This window comes from Phoenix dactylifera, chromosome 4, assembly GCF_051530095.1.
Source record: "Phoenix dactylifera cultivar Ajwa chromosome 4, Ajwa_hap1_PhDact_Kaust_v1.1, whole genome shotgun sequence".
Classification (NCBI taxonomy): Eukaryota; Viridiplantae; Streptophyta; class Magnoliopsida; order Arecales; family Arecaceae; genus Phoenix; species Phoenix dactylifera.
This window is the reverse complement of record NC_143193.1, coordinates 38,935,430-38,949,034: the sequence shown is the minus strand read 5'-3', so window position 1 is coordinate 38,949,034 and position 13,605 is coordinate 38,935,430. Positions and strand designations below refer to the sequence as shown.

General features: G+C 50.0%; 37 non-coding genes across 37 annotated transcripts; all 37 read left to right on the top strand.

The window, feature by feature from the left end:
* Positions 1–106: 106 nt before the first annotated feature.
* LOC149766870 (5S ribosomal RNA) lies at positions 107–225 on the top strand. Its single transcript, XR_016411591.1, has one exon. It is a non-coding gene; the product is annotated as a 5S ribosomal RNA (ribosomal RNA).
* Positions 226–472: 247 nt separating this feature from the next.
* Positions 473–591, top strand: LOC149766869 (5S ribosomal RNA). The gene has a single exon (XR_016411590.1). It is a non-coding gene; the product is annotated as a 5S ribosomal RNA (ribosomal RNA).
* Positions 592–838: 247 nt separating this feature from the next.
* Positions 839–957, top strand: LOC149766868 (5S ribosomal RNA). The gene has a single exon (XR_016401107.1). It is a non-coding gene; the product is annotated as a 5S ribosomal RNA (ribosomal RNA).
* A 247-nt stretch (positions 958–1,204) lies between these two features.
* On the top strand, positions 1,205–1,323 carry LOC149766867 (5S ribosomal RNA). The gene has a single exon (XR_016401929.1). It is a non-coding gene; the product is annotated as a 5S ribosomal RNA (ribosomal RNA).
* A 247-nt stretch (positions 1,324–1,570) lies between these two features.
* LOC149766866 (5S ribosomal RNA) lies at positions 1,571–1,689 on the top strand. Its single transcript, XR_016411589.1, has one exon. It is a non-coding gene; the product is annotated as a 5S ribosomal RNA (ribosomal RNA).
* Positions 1,690–1,936: 247 nt separating this feature from the next.
* Positions 1,937–2,055, top strand: LOC149766865 (5S ribosomal RNA). Its single transcript, XR_016401944.1, has one exon. It is a non-coding gene; the product is annotated as a 5S ribosomal RNA (ribosomal RNA).
* Positions 2,056–2,301: 246 nt separating this feature from the next.
* Positions 2,302–2,420, top strand: LOC149766864 (5S ribosomal RNA). The gene has a single exon (XR_016405484.1). It is a non-coding gene; the product is annotated as a 5S ribosomal RNA (ribosomal RNA).
* A 247-nt stretch (positions 2,421–2,667) lies between these two features.
* LOC149766863 (5S ribosomal RNA) lies at positions 2,668–2,786 on the top strand. The gene has a single exon (XR_016401106.1). It is a non-coding gene; the product is annotated as a 5S ribosomal RNA (ribosomal RNA).
* Positions 2,787–3,032: 246 nt separating this feature from the next.
* LOC149766862 (5S ribosomal RNA) lies at positions 3,033–3,151 on the top strand. The gene has a single exon (XR_016411588.1). It is a non-coding gene; the product is annotated as a 5S ribosomal RNA (ribosomal RNA).
* A 247-nt stretch (positions 3,152–3,398) lies between these two features.
* Positions 3,399–3,517, top strand: LOC149766861 (5S ribosomal RNA). The gene has a single exon (XR_016411587.1). It is a non-coding gene; the product is annotated as a 5S ribosomal RNA (ribosomal RNA).
* A 247-nt stretch (positions 3,518–3,764) lies between these two features.
* On the top strand, positions 3,765–3,883 carry LOC149766860 (5S ribosomal RNA). The gene has a single exon (XR_016401105.1). It is a non-coding gene; the product is annotated as a 5S ribosomal RNA (ribosomal RNA).
* Positions 3,884–4,130: 247 nt separating this feature from the next.
* LOC149766859 (5S ribosomal RNA) lies at positions 4,131–4,249 on the top strand. Its single transcript, XR_016400805.1, has one exon. It is a non-coding gene; the product is annotated as a 5S ribosomal RNA (ribosomal RNA).
* Positions 4,250–4,496: 247 nt separating this feature from the next.
* On the top strand, positions 4,497–4,615 carry LOC149766858 (5S ribosomal RNA). The gene has a single exon (XR_016411586.1). It is a non-coding gene; the product is annotated as a 5S ribosomal RNA (ribosomal RNA).
* Positions 4,616–4,862: 247 nt separating this feature from the next.
* On the top strand, positions 4,863–4,981 carry LOC149766857 (5S ribosomal RNA). Its single transcript, XR_016400531.1, has one exon. It is a non-coding gene; the product is annotated as a 5S ribosomal RNA (ribosomal RNA).
* Positions 4,982–5,228: 247 nt separating this feature from the next.
* On the top strand, positions 5,229–5,347 carry LOC149766856 (5S ribosomal RNA). The gene has a single exon (XR_016400804.1). It is a non-coding gene; the product is annotated as a 5S ribosomal RNA (ribosomal RNA).
* Positions 5,348–5,594: 247 nt separating this feature from the next.
* On the top strand, positions 5,595–5,713 carry LOC149766855 (5S ribosomal RNA). Its single transcript, XR_016401104.1, has one exon. It is a non-coding gene; the product is annotated as a 5S ribosomal RNA (ribosomal RNA).
* Positions 5,714–5,959: 246 nt separating this feature from the next.
* Positions 5,960–6,078, top strand: LOC149766854 (5S ribosomal RNA). The gene has a single exon (XR_016403334.1). It is a non-coding gene; the product is annotated as a 5S ribosomal RNA (ribosomal RNA).
* A 247-nt stretch (positions 6,079–6,325) lies between these two features.
* LOC149766853 (5S ribosomal RNA) lies at positions 6,326–6,444 on the top strand. Its single transcript, XR_016411585.1, has one exon. It is a non-coding gene; the product is annotated as a 5S ribosomal RNA (ribosomal RNA).
* A 247-nt stretch (positions 6,445–6,691) lies between these two features.
* Positions 6,692–6,810, top strand: LOC149766852 (5S ribosomal RNA). Its single transcript, XR_016400803.1, has one exon. It is a non-coding gene; the product is annotated as a 5S ribosomal RNA (ribosomal RNA).
* A 247-nt stretch (positions 6,811–7,057) lies between these two features.
* On the top strand, positions 7,058–7,176 carry LOC149766851 (5S ribosomal RNA). Its single transcript, XR_016411584.1, has one exon. It is a non-coding gene; the product is annotated as a 5S ribosomal RNA (ribosomal RNA).
* A 246-nt stretch (positions 7,177–7,422) lies between these two features.
* Positions 7,423–7,541, top strand: LOC149766850 (5S ribosomal RNA). Its single transcript, XR_016411582.1, has one exon. It is a non-coding gene; the product is annotated as a 5S ribosomal RNA (ribosomal RNA).
* A 247-nt stretch (positions 7,542–7,788) lies between these two features.
* On the top strand, positions 7,789–7,906 carry LOC149766849 (5S ribosomal RNA). Its single transcript, XR_016408573.1, has one exon. It is a non-coding gene; the product is annotated as a 5S ribosomal RNA (ribosomal RNA).
* A 247-nt stretch (positions 7,907–8,153) lies between these two features.
* Positions 8,154–8,272, top strand: LOC149766848 (5S ribosomal RNA). Its single transcript, XR_016402913.1, has one exon. It is a non-coding gene; the product is annotated as a 5S ribosomal RNA (ribosomal RNA).
* A 246-nt stretch (positions 8,273–8,518) lies between these two features.
* Positions 8,519–8,637, top strand: LOC149766847 (5S ribosomal RNA). The gene has a single exon (XR_016411581.1). It is a non-coding gene; the product is annotated as a 5S ribosomal RNA (ribosomal RNA).
* Positions 8,638–8,884: 247 nt separating this feature from the next.
* LOC149766846 (5S ribosomal RNA) lies at positions 8,885–9,003 on the top strand. Its single transcript, XR_016411580.1, has one exon. It is a non-coding gene; the product is annotated as a 5S ribosomal RNA (ribosomal RNA).
* Positions 9,004–9,250: 247 nt separating this feature from the next.
* Positions 9,251–9,369, top strand: LOC149766845 (5S ribosomal RNA). Its single transcript, XR_016406986.1, has one exon. It is a non-coding gene; the product is annotated as a 5S ribosomal RNA (ribosomal RNA).
* A 247-nt stretch (positions 9,370–9,616) lies between these two features.
* On the top strand, positions 9,617–9,735 carry LOC149766844 (5S ribosomal RNA). Its single transcript, XR_016402969.1, has one exon. It is a non-coding gene; the product is annotated as a 5S ribosomal RNA (ribosomal RNA).
* Positions 9,736–9,981: 246 nt separating this feature from the next.
* On the top strand, positions 9,982–10,100 carry LOC149766843 (5S ribosomal RNA). The gene has a single exon (XR_016411579.1). It is a non-coding gene; the product is annotated as a 5S ribosomal RNA (ribosomal RNA).
* A 247-nt stretch (positions 10,101–10,347) lies between these two features.
* Positions 10,348–10,466, top strand: LOC149766842 (5S ribosomal RNA). Its single transcript, XR_016402912.1, has one exon. It is a non-coding gene; the product is annotated as a 5S ribosomal RNA (ribosomal RNA).
* A 247-nt stretch (positions 10,467–10,713) lies between these two features.
* On the top strand, positions 10,714–10,832 carry LOC149766841 (5S ribosomal RNA). The gene has a single exon (XR_016402911.1). It is a non-coding gene; the product is annotated as a 5S ribosomal RNA (ribosomal RNA).
* A 246-nt stretch (positions 10,833–11,078) lies between these two features.
* Positions 11,079–11,197, top strand: LOC149766840 (5S ribosomal RNA). The gene has a single exon (XR_016411578.1). It is a non-coding gene; the product is annotated as a 5S ribosomal RNA (ribosomal RNA).
* A 247-nt stretch (positions 11,198–11,444) lies between these two features.
* LOC149766839 (5S ribosomal RNA) lies at positions 11,445–11,563 on the top strand. Its single transcript, XR_016411577.1, has one exon. It is a non-coding gene; the product is annotated as a 5S ribosomal RNA (ribosomal RNA).
* Positions 11,564–11,810: 247 nt separating this feature from the next.
* On the top strand, positions 11,811–11,929 carry LOC149766838 (5S ribosomal RNA). The gene has a single exon (XR_016406985.1). It is a non-coding gene; the product is annotated as a 5S ribosomal RNA (ribosomal RNA).
* Positions 11,930–12,176: 247 nt separating this feature from the next.
* Positions 12,177–12,295, top strand: LOC149766837 (5S ribosomal RNA). Its single transcript, XR_016402968.1, has one exon. It is a non-coding gene; the product is annotated as a 5S ribosomal RNA (ribosomal RNA).
* Positions 12,296–12,541: 246 nt separating this feature from the next.
* Positions 12,542–12,660, top strand: LOC149766836 (5S ribosomal RNA). The gene has a single exon (XR_016411576.1). It is a non-coding gene; the product is annotated as a 5S ribosomal RNA (ribosomal RNA).
* A 247-nt stretch (positions 12,661–12,907) lies between these two features.
* Positions 12,908–13,026, top strand: LOC149766835 (5S ribosomal RNA). The gene has a single exon (XR_016402910.1). It is a non-coding gene; the product is annotated as a 5S ribosomal RNA (ribosomal RNA).
* Positions 13,027–13,272: 246 nt separating this feature from the next.
* Positions 13,273–13,391, top strand: LOC149766834 (5S ribosomal RNA). Its single transcript, XR_016411575.1, has one exon. It is a non-coding gene; the product is annotated as a 5S ribosomal RNA (ribosomal RNA).
* The last annotated feature ends 214 nt before the right edge of the window (positions 13,392–13,605 follow it).

Below are 13,605 nucleotides of genomic sequence, written 5' to 3'. Positions count from 1 at the left end.
ACCAGCGTGTTGAATCCTACGCCAGAACGGCCTCGGCGGCGCGAATGTTTCGGGCCATCGAGGTCTGCTGCTTTGTCATAAAAGGGAGTTTCGAAGGGCATGTCATGGGTGCGATCATACCAGCACTAATGCACCGGATCCCATCAGAACTCCGCAGTTAAGCGTGCTTGGGCGAGAGTAGTACTAGGATGGGTGACCCCCTGGGAAGTCCTCGTGTTGCACCCCTTTTATTTTTTGCCCGCTTTTTTATTTTTTGATAATATTTATTTTTAATTTTTTGGCTTTTGGCTTTTCCTCTTCGGATAATTTTTTTCCTCCGAAAATAAACTGAGTCCGGAGACTGGCGGTGCCATGCCGCATAGCGGGACCAGCGCGTTGAATCCTACGCCAGAACGGCCCCGGCGGCGCGAATGTCTCGGGCCGTCGAGGTCTGCTGCTTTGTCATAAAAGGGAGTTTCGATGGGCATGTCATGGGTGCGATCATACCAGCACTAATGCACCGGATCCCATCAGAACTCCGCAGTTAAGCGTGCTTGGGCGAGAGTAGTACTAGGATGGGTGACCCCCTGGGAAGTCCTCGTGTTGCACCCCTTTTATTTTTTGCCCGCTTTTTTATTTTTTGATAATATTTATTTTTAATTTTTCGGCTTTTGGTTTTTCCTCTTCGGATAATTTTTTTCCCCCGAAAATAAACTGAGTCCGGAGACTGGCGGTGCCATGCCGCATAGCGGGACCAGCGCGTTGAATCCTACGCCAGAACGGCCCCGGCGGCGCGAATGTCTCGGGCCGTCGAGGTCTGCTGCTTTGTCATAAAAGGGAGTTTCGATGGGCAAGTCATGGGTGCGATCATACCAGCACTAATGCACCGGATCCCATCAGAACTCCGCAGTTAAGCGTGTTTGGGCGAGAGTAGTACTAGGATGGGTGACCCCCTGGGAAGTCCTCGTGTTGCACCCCTTTTATTTTTTGCCCGCTTTTTTATTTTTTGATAATATTTATTTTTAATTTTTCGGCTTTTGGCTTTTCCTCTTCGGATAATTTTTTTCCCCCGAAAATAAACTGAGTCCGGAGACTGGCGGTGCCATGCCGCATAGCGGGACCAGCGCGTTGAATCCTACGCCAGAACGGCCCCGGCGGCGCGAATGTCTCGGGCCGTCGAGGTCTGCTGCTTTGTCATAAAAGGGAGTTTCGATGGGCATGTCATGGGTGCGATCATACCCGCACTAATGCACCGGATCCCATCAGAACTCCGCAGTTAAGCGTGCTTGGGCGAGAGTAGTACTAGAATGGGTGACCCCCTGGGAAGTCCTCGTGTTGCACCCCTTTTATTTTTTGCCCGCTTTTTTATTTTTTGATAATATTTATTTTTAATTTTTTGGCTTTTGGCTTTTCCTCTTCGGATAATTTTTTTCCTCCGAAAATAAACTGAGTCCGGAGACTGGCGGTGCCATGCCGCATAGCGGGACCAGCGCGTTGAATCCTACGCCAGAACGGCCCCGGCGGCGCGAATGTCTCGGGCCGTCGAGGTCTGCTGCTTTGTCATAAAAGGGAGTTTCGAAGAGCATGTCATGGGTGCGATCATACCAGCACTAATGCACCGGATCCCATCAGAACTCCGCAGTTAAGCGTGCTTGGGCGAGAGTAGTACTAGGATGGGTGACCCCCTGGGAAGTCCTCGTGTTGCACCCCTTTTATTTTTTGCCCGCTTTTTTATTTTTTGATAATATTTATTTTTAATTTTTCGGCTTTTGGCTTTTCCTCTCCGGATAATTTTTTTCCTCCGAAAATAAACTGAGTCCGGAGACTGGCGGTGCCATGCCGCATAGCGGGACCAGCGCGTTGAATCCTACGCCAGAACGGCCCCGGCGGCGCGAATGTCTCGGGTCGTCGAGGTCTGCTGCTTTGTCATAAAAGGGAGTTTCGATGGGCATGTCATGGGTGCGATCATACCCGCACTAAGGCACCGGATCCCATCAGAACTCCGCAGTTAAGCGTGCTTGGGCGAGAGTAGTACTAGGATGGGTGACCCCCTGGGAAGTCCTCGTGTTGCACCCCTTTTATTTTTTGCCCGCTTTTTTATTTTTTGATAATATTTATTTTTAATTTTTCGGCTTTTGGCTTTTCCTCTTCGGATAATTTTTTTCCCCGAAAATAAACTGAGTCCGGAGACTGGCGGTGCCATGCCGCATAGCGGGACCAGCGCGTTGAATCCTACGCCAGAACGGCCCCGGCGGCGCGAATGTCTCGGGCCGTCGAGGTCTGCTGCTTTGTCATAAAAGGGAGTTTCGATGGGCATGTCATGGGTACGATCATACCCGCACTAATGCACCGGATCCCATCAGAACTCCGCAGTTAAGCGTGCTTGGGCGAGAGTAGTACTAGGATGGGTGACCCCCTGGGAAGTCCTCGTGTTGCACCCTTTTTATTTTTTGCCCGCTTTTTTATTTTTTGATAATATTTATTTTTAATTTTTCGGCTTTTGGCTTTTCCTCTTCGGATAATTTTTTTCCCCCGAAAATAAACTGAGTCCGGAGACTGGCGGTGCCATGCCGCATAGCGGGACCAGCGCGTTGAATCCTACGCCAGAACGGCCCCGGCGGCTCGAATGTCTCGGGCCGTCGAGGTCTGCTGCTTTGTCATAAAAGGGAGTTTCGATGGGCAAGTCATGGGTGCGATCATACCAGCACTAATGCACCGGATCCCATCAGAACTCCGCAGTTAAGCGTGTTTGGGCGAGAGTAGTACTAGGATGGGTGACCCCCTGGGAAGTCCTCGTGTTGCACCCCTTTTATTTTTTGCCCGCTTTTTTATTTTTTGATAATATTTATTTTTAATTTTTCGGCTTTTGGCTTTTTCTCTTCGGATAATTTTTTTTCCCGAAAATAAACTGAGTCCGGAGACTCGCGGTGCCATGCCGCATAGCGGGACCAGCGTGTTGAATCCTACGCCAGAACGGCCTCGGCGGCGCGAATGTTTCGGGCCATCGAGGTCTGCTGCTTTGTCATAAAAGGGAGTTTCGAAGGGCATGTCATGGGTGCGATCATACCAGCACTAATGCACCGGATCCCATCAGAACTCCGCAGTTAAGCGTGCTTGGGCGAGAGTAGTACTAGGATGGGTGACCCCCTGGGAAGTCCTCGTGTTGCACCCCTTTTATTTTTTGCCCGCTTTTTTATTTTTTGATAATATTTATTTTTAATTTTTTGGCTTTTGGCTTTTCCTCTTCGGATAATTTTTTTCCTCCGAAAATAAACTGAGTCCGGAGACTGGCGGTGCCATGCCGCATAGCGGGACCAGCGCGTTGAATCCTACGCCAGAACGGCCCCGGCGGCGCGAATGTCTCGGGCCGTCGAGGTCTGCTGCTTTGTCATAAAAGGGAGTTTCGATGGGCATGTCATGGGTGCGATCATACCAGCACTAATGCACCGGATCCCATCAGAACTCCGCAGTTAAGCGTGCTTGGGCGAGAGTAGTACTAGGATGGGTGACCCCCTGGGAAGTCCTCGTGTTGCACCCCTTTTATTTTTTGCCCGCTTTTTTATTTTTTGATAATATTTATTTTTAATTTTTCGGCTTTTGGTTTTTCCTCTTCGGATAATTTTTTTCCCCCGAAAATAAACTGAGTCCGGAGACTGGCGGTGCCATGCCGCATAGCGGGACCAGCGCGTTGAATCCTACGCCAGAACGGCCCCGGCGGCGCGAATGTCTCGGGCCGTCGAGGTCTGCTGCTTTGTCATAAAAGGGAGTTTCGATGGGCAAGTCATGGGTGCGATCATACCAGCACTAATGCACCGGATCCCATCAGAACTCCGCAGTTAAGCGTGTTTGGGCGAGAGTAGTACTAGGATGGGTGACCCCCTGGGAAGTCCTCGTGTTGCACCCCTTTTATTTTTTGCCCGCTTTTTTATTTTTTGATAATATTTATTTTTAATTTTTCGGCTTTTGGCTTTTCCTCTTCGGATAATTTTTTTCCCCCGAAAATAAACTGAGTCCGGAGACTGGCGGTGCCATGCCGCATAGCGGGACCAGCGCGTTGAATCCTACGCCAGAACGGCCCCGGCGGCGCGAATGTCTCGGGCCGTCGAGGTCTGCTGCTTTGTCATAAAAGGGAGTTTCGATGGGCATGTCATGGGTGCGATCATACCCGCACTAATGCACCGGATCCCATCAGAACTCCGCAGTTAAGCGTGCTTGGGCGAGAGTAGTACTAGGATGGGTGACCCCCTGGGAAGTCCTCGTGTTGCACCCCTTTTATTTTTTGCCCGCTTTTTTATTTTTTGATAATATTTATTTTTAATTTTTTGGCTTTTGGCTTTTCCTCTTCGGATAATTTTTTTCCTCCGAAAATAAACTGAGTCCGGAGACTGGCGGTGCCATGCCGCATAGCGGGACCAGCGCGTTGAATCCTACACCAGAACGGCCCCGGCGGCGCGAATGTCTCGGGCCGTCGAGGTCTGCTGCTTTGTCATAAAAGGGAGTTTCGAAGAGCATGTCATGGGTGCGATCATACCAGCACTAATGCACCGGATCCCATCAGAACTCCGCAGTTAAGCGTGCTTGGGCGAGAGTAGTACTAGGATGGGTGACCCCCTGGGAAGTCCTCGTGTTGCACCCCTTTTATTTTTTGCCCGCTTTTTTATTTTTTGATAATATTTATTTTTAATTTTTCGGCTTTTGGCTTTTCCTCTCCGGATAATTTTTTTCCTCCGAAAATAAACTGAGTCCGGAGACTGGCGGTGCCATGCCGCATAGCGGGACCAGCGCGTTGAATCCTACGCCAGAACGGCCCCGGCGGCGCGAATGTCTCGGGTCGTCGAGGTCTGCTGCTTTGTCATAAAAGGGAGTTTCGATGGGCATGTCATGGGTGCGATCATACCAGCACTAAGGCACCGGATCCCATCAGAACTCCGCAGTTAAGCGTGCTTGGGCGAGAGTAGTACTAGGATGGGTGACCCCCTGGGAAGTCCTCGTGTTGCACCCCTTTTATTTTTTGCCCGCTTTTTTATTTTTTGATAATATTTATTTTTAATTTTTCGGCTTTTGGCTTTTCCTCTTCGGATAATTTTTTTTCCCCGAAAATAAACTGAGTCCGGAGACTGGCGGTGCCATGCCGCATAGCGGGACCAGCGCGTTGAATCCTACGCCAGAACGGCCCCGGCGGCGCGAACGTCTCGGGCCGTCGAGGTCTGCTGCTTTGTCATAAAAGGGAGTTTCGATGGGCATGTCATGGGTGCGATCATACCCGCACTAATGCACCGGATCCCATCAGAACTCCGCAGTTAAGCGTGCTTGGGCGAGAGTAGTACTAGGATGGGTGACCCCCTGGGAAGTCCTCGTGTTGCACCCCTTTTATTTTTTGCCCGCTTTTTTATTTTTTGATAATATTTATTTTTAATTTTTCGGCTTTTGGCTTTTCCTCTTCGGATAATTTTTTTCCCCCGAAAATAAACTGAGTCCGGAGACTGGCGGTGCCATGCCGCATAGCGGGACCAGCGCGTTGAATCCTACGCCAGAACGGCCCCGGCGGCGCGAATGTCTCGGGCCGTCGAGGTCTGCTGCTTTGTCATAAAAGGGAGTTTCGATGGGCAAGTCATGGGTGCGATCATACCAGCACTAATGCACCGGATCCCATCAGAACTCCGCAGTTAAGCGTGTTTGGGCGAGAGTAGTACTAGGATGGGTGACCCCCTGGGAAGTCCTCGTGTTGCACCCCTTTTATTTTTTGCCCGCTTTTTTATTTTTTGATAATATTTATTTTTAATTTTTCGGCTTTTGGCTTTTTCTCTTCGGATAATTTTTTTTCCCGAAAATAAACTGAGTCCGGAGACTCGCGGTGCCATGCCGCATAGCGGGACCAGCGTGTTGAATCCTACGCCAGAACGGCCTCGGCGGCGCGAATGTTTCGGGCCATCGAGGTCTGCTGCTTTGTCATAAAAGGGAGTTTCGAATGGCATGTCATGGGTGCGATCATACCAGCACTAATGCACCGGATCCCATCAGAACTCCGCAGTTAAGCGTGCTTGGGCGAGAGTAATACTAGGATGGGTGACCCCCTGGGAAGTCCTCGTGTTGCACCCCTTTTATTTTTTGCCCGCTTTTTTATTTTTTGATAATATTTATTTTTAATTTTTTGGCTTTTGGCTTTTCCTCTTCGGATAATTTTTTTCCTCCGAAAATAAACTGAGTCCGGAGACTGGCGGTGCCATGCCGCATAGCGGGACCAGCGCGTTGAATCCTACGCCAGAACGGCCCCGGCGGCGCGAATGTCTCGGGCCGTCGAGGTCTGCTGCTTTGTCATAAAAGGGAGTTTCGATGGGCATGTCATGGGTGCGATCATACCAGCACTAATGCACCGGATCCCATCAGAACTCCGCAGTTAAGCGTGCTTGGGCGAGAGTAGTACTAGGATGGGTGACCCCCTGGGAAGTCCTCGTGTTGCACCCCTTTTATTTTTTGCCCGCTTTTTTATTTTTTGATAATATTTATTTTTAATTTTTCGGCTTTTGGCTTTTCCTCTTCGGATAATTTTTTTTCCCCGAAAATAAACTGAGTCCGGAGACTGGCGGTGCCATGCCGCATAGCGGGACCAGCGCGTTGAATCCTACGCCAGAACGGCCCCGGCGGCGCGAATGTCTCGGGCCGTCGAGGTCTGCTGCTTTGTCATAAAAGGGAGTTTCGATGGGCATGTCATGGGTGCGATCATACCCGCACTAATGCACCGGATCCCATCAGAACTCCGCAGTTAAGCGTGCTTGGGCGAGAGTAGTACTAGGATGGGTGACCCCCTGGGAAGTCCTCGTGTTGCACCCCTTTTATTTTTTGCCCGCTTTTTTATTTTTTGATAATATTTATTTTTAATTTTTCGGCTTTTGGCTTTTCCTCTTCGGATAATTTTTTTTCCCCGAAAATAAACTGAGTCCGGAGACTGGCGGTGCCATGCCGCATAGCGGGACCAGCGCGTTGAATCCTACGCCAGAACGGCCCCGGCGGCGCGAATGTCTCGGGCCGTCGAGGTCTGCTGCTTTGTCATAAAAGGGAGTTTCGATGGGCAAGTCATGGGTGCGATCATACCAGCACTAATGCACCGGATCCCATCAGAACTCCGCAGTTAAGCGTGCTTGGGCGAGAGTAGTACTAGGATGGGTGACCCCCTGGGAAGTCCTCGTGTTGCACCCCTTTTATTTTTTGCCCGCTTTTTTATTTTTTGATAATATTTATTTTTAATTTTTCGGCTTTTGGCTTTTCCTCTTCGGATAATTTTTTTTCCCGAAAATAAACTGAGTCCGGAGACTCGCGGTGCCATGCCGCATAGCGGGACCAGCGTGTTGAATCCTACGCCAGAACGGCCTCGGCGGCGCGAATGTTTCGGGCCGTCGAGGTCTGCTGCTTTGTCATAAAAGGGAGTTTCGAAGGGCATGTCATGGGTGCGATCATACCAGCACTAATGCACCGGATCCCATCAGAACTCCGCAGTTAAGCGTGCTTGGGCGAGAGTAGTACTAGGATGGGTGACCCCCTGGGAAGTCCTCGTGTTGCACCCCTTTTATTTTTTGCCCGCTTTTTTATTTTTTGATAATATTTATTTTTAATTTTTTGGCTTTTGGCTTTTCCTCTTCGGATAATTTTTTTCCTCCGAAAATAAACTGAGTCCGGAGACTGGCGGTGCCATGCCGCATAGCGGGACCAGCACGTTGAATCCTACGCCAGAACGGCCCCGGCGGCGCGAATGTCTCGGGCCGTCGAGGTCTGCTGCTTTGTCATAAAAGGGAGTTTCGATGGGTATGTCATGGGTGCGATCATACCAGCACTAATGCACCGGATCCCATCAGAACTCCGCAGTTAAGCGTGCTTGGGCAAGATTAGTACTAGGATGGGTGACCCCCGGGAAGTCCTCTTGTTGCACCCCTTTTATTTTTTGCCCGCTTTTTTATTTTTTGATAATATTTATTTTTAATTTTTCGGCTTTTGGTTTTTCCACTTCGGATAATTTTTTTCCCCCGAAAATAAACTGAGTCCGGAGACTGGCGGTGCCATGCCGCATAGCGGGACCAGCGCCTTGAATCCTCCGCCAGAACGGCCCCGGCGGCGCGAATGTCTCGGGCCGTCGAGGTCTGTTGCTTTGTCATAAAAGGGAGTTTCGAAGGGCATGTCATGGGTGCGATCATACCAGCACTAATGCACCGGATCCCATCAGAACTCCGCAGTTAAGCGGGCTTGGGCGAGAGTAGTACTAGGATGGGTGACCCCCTGGGAAGTCCTCGTGTTGCACCCCTTATATTTTTTGCCCGTTTTTTTATTTTTTGATAATATTTATTTTTAATTTTTCGGCTTTTGGCTTTTCCTCTTCGGATAATTTTTTTCCCCCGAAAATAAACTGAGTCCGGAGACTGGCGGTGCCAAGCCGCATAGCGGGACCAGCGTGTTGAATCCTACGCCAGAACGGCCCCAGCGGCGCGAATGTCTCGGCCGTCGAGGTCTGCTGCTTTGTCATAAAAGGGAGTTTCGATGGGCATGTCATGGGTGCGATCATACCAGCACTAATGCACCGGATCCCATCAGAACTCCGCAGTTAAGCGTGCTTGGGCGAGAGTAGTACTAGGATGGGTGACCCCCTGGGAAGTCCTCGTGTTGCACCCCTTTTATTTTTTGCCCGCTTTTTTATTTTTTGATAATATTTATTTTTAATTTTTTGGCTTTTGGCTTTTCCTCTTCGGATAATTTTTTTCCTCCGAAAATAAACTGAGTGCGGAGACTGGCGGTGCCATGCCGCATAGCGGGACCAGCGCGTTGAATCCTACGCCAGAACGGCCCCGGCGGCGCGAATGTCTCGGGCCGTCGAGGTCTGCTGCTTTGTCATAAAAGGGAGTTTCGAAGAGCATGTCATGGGTGCGATCATACCAGCACTAATGCACCGGATCCCATCAGAACTCCGCAGTTAAGCGTGCTTGGGCGAGAGTAGTACTAGGATGGGTGACCCCCTGGGAAGTCCTCGTGTTGCACCCCTTTTATTTTTTGCCCGCTTTTTTATTTTTTGATAATATTTATTTTTAATTTTTCGGCTTTTGGCTTTTCCTCTCCGGATAATTTTTTTCCTCCGAAAATAAACTGAGTCCGGAGACTGGCGGTGCCATGCCGCATAGCGGGACCAGCGCGTTGAATCCTATGCCAGAACGGCCCCGGCGGCGCGAATGTCTCGGGTCGTCGAGGTCTGCTGCTTTGTCATAAAAGGGAGTTTCGATGGGCATGTCATGGGTGCGATCATACCAGCACTAAGGCACCGGATCCCATCATAACTCCGCAGTTAAGCGTGCTTGGGCGAGAGTAGTACTAGGATGGGTGACCCCCTGGGAAGTCCTCGTGTTGCACCCCTTTTATTTTTTGCCCGCTTTTTTATTTTTTGATAATATTTATTTTTAATTTTTCGGCTTTTGGCTTTTCCTCTTCGGATAATTTTTTTCCCCCGAAAATAAACTGAGTCCGGAGACTGGCGGTGCCATGCCGCATAGCGGGACCAGCGCGTTGAATCCTACGCCAGAACGGCCCCGGCGGCGCGAATGTCTCGGGCCGTCGAGGTCTGCTGCTTTGTCATAAAAGGGAGTTTCGATGGGCATGTCATGGGTGCGATCATACCCGCACTAATGCACCGGATCCCATCAGAACTCCGCAGTTAAGCGTGTTTGGGCGAGAGTAGTACTAGGATGGGTGACCCCCTGGGAAGTCCTCGTGTTGCACCCCTTTTATTTTTTGCCCGCTTTTTTATTTTTTGATAATATTTATTTTCAATTTTTCGTCTTTTGGCTTTTTCTCTTCGGATAATTTTTTTTCCCGAAAATAAACTGATTCCGGAGACTCGCGGTGCCATGCCGCATAGCGGGACCAGCGTGTTGAATCCTACGCCAGAACGGCCTCGGCGGCGCGAATGTTTCGGGCCCTCGAGGTCTGCTGCTTTGTCATAAAAGGGAGTTTCGAAGGGCATGTCATGGGTGCGATCATACCAGCACTAATGCACCGGATCCCATCAGAACTCCGCAGTTAAGCGTGCTTGGGCGAGAGTAGTACTAGGATGGGTGACCCCCTGGGAAGTCCTCGTGTTGCACCCCTTTTATTTTTTGCCCGCTTTTTTATTTTTTGATAATATTTATTTTTAATTTTTTGGCTTTTGGCTTTTCCTCTTCGGATAATTTTTTTCCTCCGAAAATATACTGAGTCCGGAGACTGGCGGTGCCATGCCGCATAGCGGGACCAGCGCCTTGAATCCTCCGCCAGAACGGCCCCGGCGGCGCGAATGTCTCGGGCCGTCGAGGTCTGTTGCTTTGTCATAAAAGGGAGTTTCGAAGGGCATGTCATGGGTGCGATCATACCAGCACTAATGCACCGGATCCCATCAGAACTCCGCAGTTAAGCGGGCTTGGGCGAGAGTAGTACTAGGATGGGTGACCCCCTGGGAAGTCCTCGTGTTGCACCCCTTATATTTTTTGCCCGTTTTTTTATTTTTTGATAATATTTATTTTTAATTTTTCGGCTTTTGGCTTTTCCTCTTCGGATAATTTTTTTCCCCCGAAAATAAACTGAGTCCGGAGACTGGCGGAGCCATGCCGCATAGCGGGACCAGCGCCTTGAATCCTCCGCCAGAACGGCCCCGGCGGCGCGAATGTCTCGGGCCGTCGAGGTCTGTTGCTTTGTCATAAAAGGGAGTTTCGAAGGGCATGTCATGGGTGCGATCATACCAGCACTAATGCACCGGATCCCATCAGAACTCCGCAGTTAAGCGGGCTTGGGCGAGAGTAGTACTAGGATGGGTGACCCCCTGGGAAGTCCTCGTGTTGCACCCCTTATATTTTTTGCCCGTTTTTTTATTTTTTGATAATATTTATTTTTAATTTTTCGGCTTTTGGCTTTTCCTCTTCGGATAATTTTTTTCCCCCGAAAATAAACTGAGTCCGGAGACTGGCGGTGCCAAGCCGCATAGCGGGACCAGCGTGTTGAATCCTACGCCAGAACGGCCCCGGCGGCGCGAATGTCTCGGCCGTCGAGGTCTGCTGCTTTGTCATAAAAGGGAGTTTCGATGTGCATGTCATGGGTGCGATCATACCAGCACTAATGCACCGGATCCCATCAGAACTCCGCAGTTAAGCGTGCTTGGGCGAGAGTAGTACTAGGATGGGTGACCCCCTGGGAAGTCCTCGTGTTGCACCCCTTTTATTTTTTGCCCGCTTTTTTATTTTTTGATAATATTTATTTTTAATTTTTTGGCTTTTGGCTTTTCCTCTTCGGATAATTTTTTTCCTCCGAAAATAAACTGAGTGCGGAGACTGGCGGTGCCATGCCGCATAGCGGGACCAGCGCGTTGAATCCTACGCCAGAACGGCCCCGGCGGCGCGAATGTCTCGGGCCGTCGAGGTCTGCTGCTTTGTCATAAAAGGGAGTTTCGAAGAGCATGTCATGGGTGCGATCATACCAGCACTAATGCACCGGATCCCATCAGAACTCCGCAGTTAAGCGTGCTTGGGCGAGAGTAGTACTAGGATGGGTGACCCCCTGGGAAGTCCTCGTGTTGCACCCCTTTTATTTTTTGCCCGCTTTTTTATTTTTTGATAATATTTATTTTTAATTTTTCGGCTTTTGGCTTTTCCTCTCCGGATAATTTTTTTCCTCCGAAAATAAACTGAGTCCGGAGACTGGCGGTGCCATGCCGCATAGCGGGACCAGCGCGTTGAATCCTATGCCAGAACGGCCCCGGCGGCGCGAATGTCTCGGGTCGTCGAGGTCTGCTGCTTTGTCATAAAAGGGAGTTTCGATGGGCATGTCATGGGTGCGATCATACCAGCACTAAGGCACCGGATCCCATCATAACTCCGCAGTTAAGCGTGCTTGGGCGAGAGTAGTACTAGGATGGGTGACCCCCTGGGAAGTCCTCGTGTTGCACCCCTTTTATTTTTTGCCCGCTTTTTTATTTTTTGATAATATTTATTTTTAATTTTTCGGCTTTTGGCTTTTCCTCTTCGGATAATTTTTTTCCCCCGAAAATAAACTGAGTCCGGAGACTGGCGGTGCCATGCCGCATAGCGGGACCAGCGCGTTGAATCCTACGCCAGAACGGCCCCGGCGGCGCGAATGTCTCGGGCCGTCGAGGTCTGCTGCTTTGTCATAAAAGGGAGTTTCGATGGGCATGTCATGGGTGCGATCATACCCGCACTAATGCACCGGATCCCATCAGAACTCCGCAGTTAAGCGTGTTTGGGCGAGAGTAGTACTAGGATGGGTGACCCCCTGGGAAGTCCTCGTGTTGCACCCCTTTTATTTTTTGCCCGCTTTTTTATTTTTTGATAATATTTATTTTCAATTTTTCGTCTTTTGGCTTTTTCTCTTCGGATAATTTTTTTTCCCGAAAATAAACTGATTCCGGAGACTCGCGGTGCCATGCCGCATAGCGGGACCAGCGTGTTGAATCCTACGCCAGAACGGCCTCGACGGCGCGAATGTTTCGGGCCCTCGAGGTCTGCTGCTTTGTCATAAAAGGGAGTTTCGAAGGGCATGTCATGGGTGCGATCATACCAGCACTAATGCACCGGATCCCATCAGAACTCCGCAGTTAAGCGTGCTTGGGCGAGAGTAGTACTAGGATGGGTGACCCCCTGGGAAGTCCTCGTGTTGCACCCCTTTTATTTTTTGCCCGCTTTTTTATTTTTTGATAATATTTATTTTTAATTTTTTGGCTTTTGGCTTTTCCTCTTCGGATAATTTTTTTCCTCCGAAAATATACTGAGTCCGGAGACTGGCGGTGCCATGCCGCATAGCGGGACCAGCGCCTTGAATCCTCCGCCAGAACGGCCCCGGCGGCGCGAATGTCTCGGGCCGTCGAGGTCTGTTGCTTTGTCATAAAAGGGAGTTTCGAAGGGCATGTCATGGGTGCGATCATACCAGCACTAATGCACCGGATCCCATCAGAACTCCGCAGTTAAGCGGGCTTGGGCGAGAGTAGTACTAGGATGGGTGACCCCCTGGGAAGTCCTCGTGTTGCACCCCTTATATTTTTTGCCCGTTTTTTTATTTTTTGATAATATTTATTTTTAATTTTTCGGCTTTTGGCTTTTCCTCTTCGGATAATTTTTTTCCCCCGAAAATAAACTGAGTCCGGAGACTGGCGGTGCCAAGCCGCATAGCGGGACCAGCGTGTTGAATCCTACGCCAGAACGGCCCCGGCGGCGCGAATGTCTCGGCCGTCGAGGTCTGCTGCTTTGTCATAAAAGGGAGTTTCGATGGGCATGTCATGGGTGCGATCATACCAGCACTAATGCACCGGATCCCATCAGAACTCCGCAGTTAAGCGTGCTTGGGCGAGAGTAGTACTAGGATGGGTGACCCCCTGGGAAGTCCTCGTGTTGCACCCCTTTTATTTTTTGCCCGCTTTTTTATTTTTTGATAATATTTATTTTTAATTTTTTGGCTTTTGGCTTTTCCTCTTCGGATAATTTTTTTCCTCCGAAAATAAACTGAGTGCGGAGACTGGCGGTGCCATGCCGCATAGCGGGACCAGCGCGTTGAATCCTACGCCAGAACGGCCCCGGCGGCGCGAATGTCTCGGGCCGTCGAGGTCTGCTGCTT